Below are 7,541 nucleotides of genomic sequence, written 5' to 3' on the forward strand. Positions count from 1 at the left end.
CTGGGAGCTGGAGAAGATGCGGAGAGCCGCAAATCCCGGATATTTTATAGTAGAGCCCTTCGCTTCCTATTGGCTGGAGAAAGATTTCCTGCCATCCTATTGGCTGGAGAATTTGCTGCTCAGCAAAGCACAATGAATATAGCAATTCTCCATGATGTGGCAGGTAATTTAGGATATCCTAGGGAGTGCAGGTCATACGGTCGTTAAAACTGCTACTTAACAGATTATACCAGCTTGAGAGATTTTAAAGTCTCATCATCAGAATTGTGCAAACATTGAAATGGGGTCATTGTCTCCCTTTGCCATGAAATACGCATCCTCTTACATATGTCCACGGTTTATGTGGAAAACCTTTAAAGTAAATGACCGTGTGTAAACCTGGGACAAATGTAGAGCGTATACCGCTATTTTATTGATTATTTGTTTTAACAAAATAGTCCAGTGTTGTATTGTGGGGCAGTAAAGACAAATATCACACACAGATGTTTACTAACCTTGCGAAATATCAGTTTCTAGAATGTTTAATATTTTGTAGTTCATTTGTGATGTTTATGAGACGTAATCCTTAACTCTTCGGTTCCGTGACATAATGCTGGTTGTTATAACTAGCTACGGCAATATGAATGCTATAATAAGGCTCTTACTGCATTATATTATATATATAATATTATTATATACAGAGGAGGGCACTTTACTACCTCTGAACCCATTTCACTATACCCTAATGTGTGCACTGTTTGGGTTCTGTACAATCCATACACCACAGAAACTATTTAACTGTCTTCCACTGATGAGATCAAACAAGATTGAAACAGGCCATGTTCAAGTTGAGTTTATGGGCTGTGCATCTCTGGCTGTGCTAGAAAGATAATTATTCTGGATTTATGGTTGGCTAAAAGGGCCAAACTAAGGAGTGATCAGCATATATCTTCCTAGTGTGAAGATTAATGTTTTCCTCTTTTGTTCTTTGGGTTAATGTTGATAGAATAAACAAAACTATAATCATTTATATATCTTCTCTTACAAGAAAGCTCTGGAATTCAGGATTTAGGGGTACATTTACTAAACTGCGGGTTTGAATACGTGCAGATGTTGCCTATAGCAAACAATCAGATTCTAGTTGTCATTTTGTAGAATGTACTAAATAAATGATAACTAGAATCTGGTTGCTATAGGCAACATCTCCACTTTTTAAAACCTGGAGTTTAGTAAATATACCACTTAGTGTTTCATATGAGGGAACCTTTTTCTGGACTATTTTGGAGCATAATACTTCCTATTTAGGGGGGTATTCAATTGGGCGCAAGTTTTTGTTTTTTCCCGCAGCATTAAAAAAAACCAAAAAAAATCACACGGGGGTTTTTAACTGCTATAGCGACTGTTTTTAGTTAACGCAGAGTTAAAACTCGTGCAATTCAATTGAATAAGAGGTAACGCTGCCCACGCGTGTTAATCATTGGTGTTTGCGAGTTTTTAGGGGGGTGTTTAAGGCGGTCATGTATAACACAAAGAAAGGATTGCATACATTTTCATACATTAGATTGCATTACACAACCTTTCTATTTGATAATATCTACATTACAGTACTTTCTTCAGCATATTTTTTTATTTCACTATTTTTTACTATAGAATCATCTATGCCATGTCCAAACACATTAGTACATGTTTATTTGTACCAAAAACATACATAAATATATTTAATTTGGGATTTTTATTTATTTATTTATTTTATGGGGGGGTTTTTTCATTATTTTTTCACAAGAAAATCAACTTTTACATGTTAAGCATTACTGATAAACATAGTTCCTCATTTTTTCATTATTACAAGATTTCAAATAGTTTTCTTAGGATTTTTATTTTTAGCACACCCCAAAGAGGTGCGAGATAAAACAGCATATTGGCCTGTTTAACGCGCCGTGTTAAAAAACAATTGAATAGCTTTTAACGCAGCTGCCTCTCGCACACCCTGTACTTTCAATAGACCTTGTACTGGAACGTGAGAGGACCGTTTCATGAAAAAAAACGGAGCGTTAAAAATGGAATTGAATCGCAGGTAAAGTTAACCCGCTTGAAAATGACAAAAAAACACGTTAAAATGGATCCACGCGGTAAAAAAATATCTCCCGGTCAATTCAATTCCCCCTTATTGTTGGTAGCACTGACTTCACAATACCTCTGGTCTATCTCTGTATTAGTCACTTTATAAAAAATATTGTGAGGTAAAACCGGTGTTCCTATATAAATGCTGCCTACCACAAATGTAGTAATTTCCATACCTTGAAAGAACATTCATTATAAATCGCTGAAAAATAATCTTAAGAATTATGGTAAAAATACCTCCACACACAGGGTCCGATTCCTCAAGGAGCGCAACGTGAACGTAACTTGGGTATAATATAATTGCACGGACGCACGCCCATATACAGGTACAAGAAACGTGTCCATTTGAATACGGGTGGGTCTAAGTACGTTCTTACTCCAGGTTACTTGGTTCAGAGAGATGGAACAGACTGCAGAATACCCACAATGCATATGTGCAATATAAAGTCACATCTGAACGCAGGGAAAAAAATATATTAAATACATTAACACAACTTAATACTATAATCATTAATAAAAATACATTTAAAAAAGTTATTTTAATTTTTTTACATGAAATACATGTAGCAGGATATTCTTAATGTGTATTGTACATAAAATGTATTTTTACAGTTTGTCTTTATTGCAAACACATGCTAGCATGCATACACGCCAGACTTCACTATGGCTTGGCACTTACACCAGACCTATAGCTGGTGCAGGTGATACTGCTAATAAACATGTACCTAAGAGATGCCCAGAGCTGGAATCGGCCGCATATTCGTCACGCCCTTATTGTACATTCCCTACGACAGGAGCATGTGAAGAGCAATATTACGCAATATATGACAGGTAAACGGACTTGCGTTCCTTCATGAATCAGGCCCACAATGCGAAGACAGGTTAATTACATTATGTATTGTTTTGCCTGCAGCGCTGTTATCTCATTCTATGGCATTTTTTAGCCCAATTTACCCTGTCTAAACAAACAAAAAAATAAACTAGACTATTCATTCAAAATAAGAGAATGGCAATGTTTACTACTGACACAAAATGGCCGCCTCCATTGACTAGAAGCAACAGACGCTCTTTAGGTGACACTTTCATTATCTCAGTATTACATCGGGCTGAAATCTAACATTATTGACCATAGGGATGATCACACAGGGTCTCCCCGTGAAATCGCAGAACCTGTAACATGACTGGAAGCGTTCATCATTCTGCTACTTGTTCCCTCCTTATCCATTTGTTGAGGGTCACAGCAGCCGCTCTGTGTCATCAAACACATTACCTGTCATAAAGGCATTTGCAGATTTATGGCTCTTTCAGATAACAAATCTTATCAGGAATACAATCATTCTGTACAAGGCACATAAAGAAAACATTTGGCCTTTCCAGATAAACTTTACAGGTTCAAAATCAGTTCTACTAATCAAACAAATCTGTGGCAGGATTAGTGTTCACACACACACATATATATATATATATATATATATATATATATAACTAACTTTTGCTTTGTCAATTTCAGAGTCGTTTTCGTATATATTTTATTATTATTGTTTGACGGAAACGATTTGTATTATAAAAGGTAATTTTTGTCACTGAATTTTATGAGATTTTTTTGTTCTTTTTTTACGTGTTCTAAATCTTTAGGTTAGAGGTTTGAGGCACTAGGAAACCCCCCTCGGTTTGCCTATGATTATAATTACCTGGATAAACAATAATATTCCTCATTCCTGTGTATGAAGAGACATTTTGGTGTACCTCCCAAGATTTGAGGCCAGATCTACCAAATATCTCACTTGGCGGTGGTTTGAAACCTCCGCTCATTGCCACAAATTTCCAACAGTTTAGTGCTCCAAACTGTCGCATTTATTATAGCGTGGTTTGAGGCTTGAGTGTAAAAACGCCGGAGTTACTTGGCGGTTTCAAAACACTTCAACCACCAGTGGTGCAGTCAGAACCGCCACAAAACAGAAAAAATACTTTCTTTTTTTTATACCTGTTTCTGTTTAGCTAATTAGCTCAAATACATTGTTTGAGCTATCCTGCCATTTATAACATAAGAGGAGGCACTTGTAGTGCTATATAATAAGTGTTACCCCATCATAAATAATTATTGCCCCTATTAGCAATCAAATATTATTTCCCCTTTAATATAATTATATATGTATTACATCCATAATATATTAATACAATAATATTGCCCCCTTAATATAATGAAAAATAAAATTTCCCCATAAGTTATTATAAATTAATTTAAATTTAAAATTCATTTTGTCTCCTATAATCATTAAATAATGATTGGTACAATAATAAGTCTTACGTTCTGCATGGCAGAATAGCTCAACCACATACTGCAATCTCTCCGCTCACATCCACCTCTTTTGTTTTGGCTGTTTTCCGGGGGTTTGTCAAACCGCTGCTTAGTAAATCTGATGATTTCTATTTATCAAGTTAAATATCAGGATGGTGATTTGTAATGTGATGCTTTGTAAGACTGAGGTTTTCACCAGTTTACTGACAGTTTTGGTTCCATTAATCCGTCCTTTAGTAAATATCGCCCTTGGTCTGTTCTTTGGGACAGTGTGTGTGTGTGGGGGGGGGGGGGGGGGGGAGAGTGGCCATGTGCAATTTGGGGCAATTTGGGGATTGCCACAATCATCAGGGGGGTGCATAGCCTTTCTGAAATACAACCCCCCACCCCCTCATAAAAGCACTGCTACACTGTCTCACACACCTGACGCAGGTGCTGACTGTCCCACCTAAATCAGAACAGTTTGGGTGGTAGATAGAGGTGTTCCAGGTTCCTGCCTCGGTCCTAACACATACAGGTAGGTTTATTGGCTTCTAGATAAATTGTCTCTATTGTGTGTGTGAGACAACTTCTTCATGATGACTGCACCCACTTGTAGGGCAAGCCCGTCAACATAGCGATGACTGAAAGGGCGTATCGGGGGGTGACATTGTTGAATGGGGCCCCTGACACAGCAACGATCTGAAACTCATCCAATTGTAAAATGCAAAATGAAGATTTTGTGTTCCAGGATGAAACAGTATTATCTCATCTTCGGAGGACGGGGATCACATTTTTAGGTGGCCACAGAGCTGGTTTGTGTCACACTTGACTCTGCCCTCTGCTTTATTCCTCACCTCTAGCCGCTCTCCCAGTCCTGTCACATCTACATTAGAAGTCTTGCCAGAATACGCTCCATTCTTATCTAAGGTGCTACCAAAACTCTTATCCATTCTCTCATCATTTCTCGTCTTGACTGCTGCAACCTCCTGCTATCTGGCATTCCTGACACCCATATAAACACACTTCAATCCATCCTAAATCCTGCTACAAGACTGATCTTCCTCTCTCACCGCTCCACATCTGCTGCACCACTTTGCAAATCCCTACACTGGCTCCCTGTGTCCTCCAGAATCTAATTCAGATTACTCACCCTTACCACAAAGCCCTCAACAACACCACCCCTTCATACATCTCAAATCTCATTTCAAAATACTCTCCCTCCCACCCTCTTAGATCTACCTCTGACCTGCGCTTTGTCTCGTCTCTGGTAACCACCTCTCACTCCCGCCTACAAGACTTCTCCCGTGCTGCTCCCCACTTATGGAATTCCCTACCACACTCAATCAGACTTTCCCACAGCCTTCAAATCTTTAGAAGCTCTTTGAAAACCCATCTCTTTTTTAGTGGTGACCTTATCCTAGATAACACTAATGCACCCTCACAACTGTCCCAATCTTCACTCTGAGCCACACTCGCTCCTCTTGTTTCAGCTGTGCCCTCTTATACTTAGAATGTAAGCTCTCTAATGATCAGGGTCCTCCGTACCCTGTTTTCATGTCTGCATTTATATCATCTACCTTATCTGGCTGTTTTATGTCCTGTTTTCCTTACTGTACGGTGCTGCGGAGCACTGTGGCACCTTACAAATCTAAGATAATTATATAATAAATGTGACATCAGCCAAATAACCTCATTTGCTCGTCTGCATTTTTTTGAGGTTCATAAATAACCCTAATTGGCTGACTGGTTTACAGACTGTATTTACTGTTTAGATTGTTCAGGAAACATAGACAATTAGAACAGGAAACATTTTGAGAGGGATCATCAGGACACCAGACAGCAGACGGTAAAACGGTGGAGCCGATATAGGGTTATTAATATTAGCGCATCGCCTTTAAAGGAAGGACAGCTGCTACATCGATGGGACATTTATTAAGGCTCATCGTCAGTAACCGACTGTTACTGACCACACATACTGGCGTCACCTTGATACTCCCTAACTGCGAGTTCCAACTGCGCAATAGTTGTAGGAGAATTTGGTGCCTATTACCGCTTACTTCTGGGGTAGTTGGTACAGATGCTGTGATGCCTCTTTGCTGTGAGCTGGCTGGTACCTCCTGACCGCTTACTATGCATCAGGACTGCTGGGTAGTGGGCAGAGCGTTGACACCGAGACGCTGGGTTCAACACAGGACAGCTGATTAGAGTGTTAGCTCTTACCTGTTGCTCACAGAATTAAGCAGGTAATAGTCCCAAGCAGAATCTTCAAGCAGTGATGTTTATTGCTCAAGAGTCCTGACAAGGACAGTTAGACGCAAATTTAGTGGTTACTGGTAATCATCCAAAAGTACAGGTGGAATACTACATTACATGGTCAAACGGAGCTCCTTATATACTGTTTCTGATACACATGTTGGCAGGGGGTAGCCCAGCCTGACCCTAGCTGGCACCACAAAGTCTGAGATATTACATTCAATGTTTACCATCAGGATGTAATATATTCTCCAATCTTGGATTTTACACAATTTACGTTACTAGTTTGTCTTTTTAATAAGACAGGATAAACAAGTAATGACCCCCTCCTATTTATTCAGGCTAAAAGTGGTCTTGGTCACTCACAAATGAAAAGGCCTAATTAGCATGAGAGTAACTTTCTTCCTTTCTGACAAAAGCACATTTCCTCCAACACATGCTTACTGCATCAGAAATCAATACATTTCTAATACAAAAATCAGTACATTTGCAATGATATATATGTTGACGCACTGTGCACTAATTGAAATAAATTTATGCAATAAGTTATTTATAAGTGATCCAGCCACACACCCCCATTGACTTTTATTGACCCACCCAATTTACCCGGAATGTACTACTTGCTAATTAAGTAAAATGATCAAAACACTTTTTTCGTCAGATAATTAATTCAGCTCAGGTTGTTGAAATAGAAAAATATGTGGAGAGGTTGGCAGCCGGTCATACTGGAGAGTCTGGTTTTAACATCAGTATGGTTCATGGTAAATTACGCTCATGTAACGCACTTTTTTACTTTTATTATTATTATTTTGCCTACATTTTGCAGAAGTGTGGAAATGTTGCACACATTTTTCCTGTGAAATCTGTAGCTTTAGAAATAATGCCCTTCTTATACATACACAAATCA

The sequence above is a fragment of the Mixophyes fleayi genome, chromosome 8 (assembly GCF_038048845.1).
Source record: "Mixophyes fleayi isolate aMixFle1 chromosome 8, aMixFle1.hap1, whole genome shotgun sequence".
NCBI lineage: Eukaryota > Metazoa > Chordata > Amphibia > Anura > Limnodynastidae > Mixophyes > Mixophyes fleayi.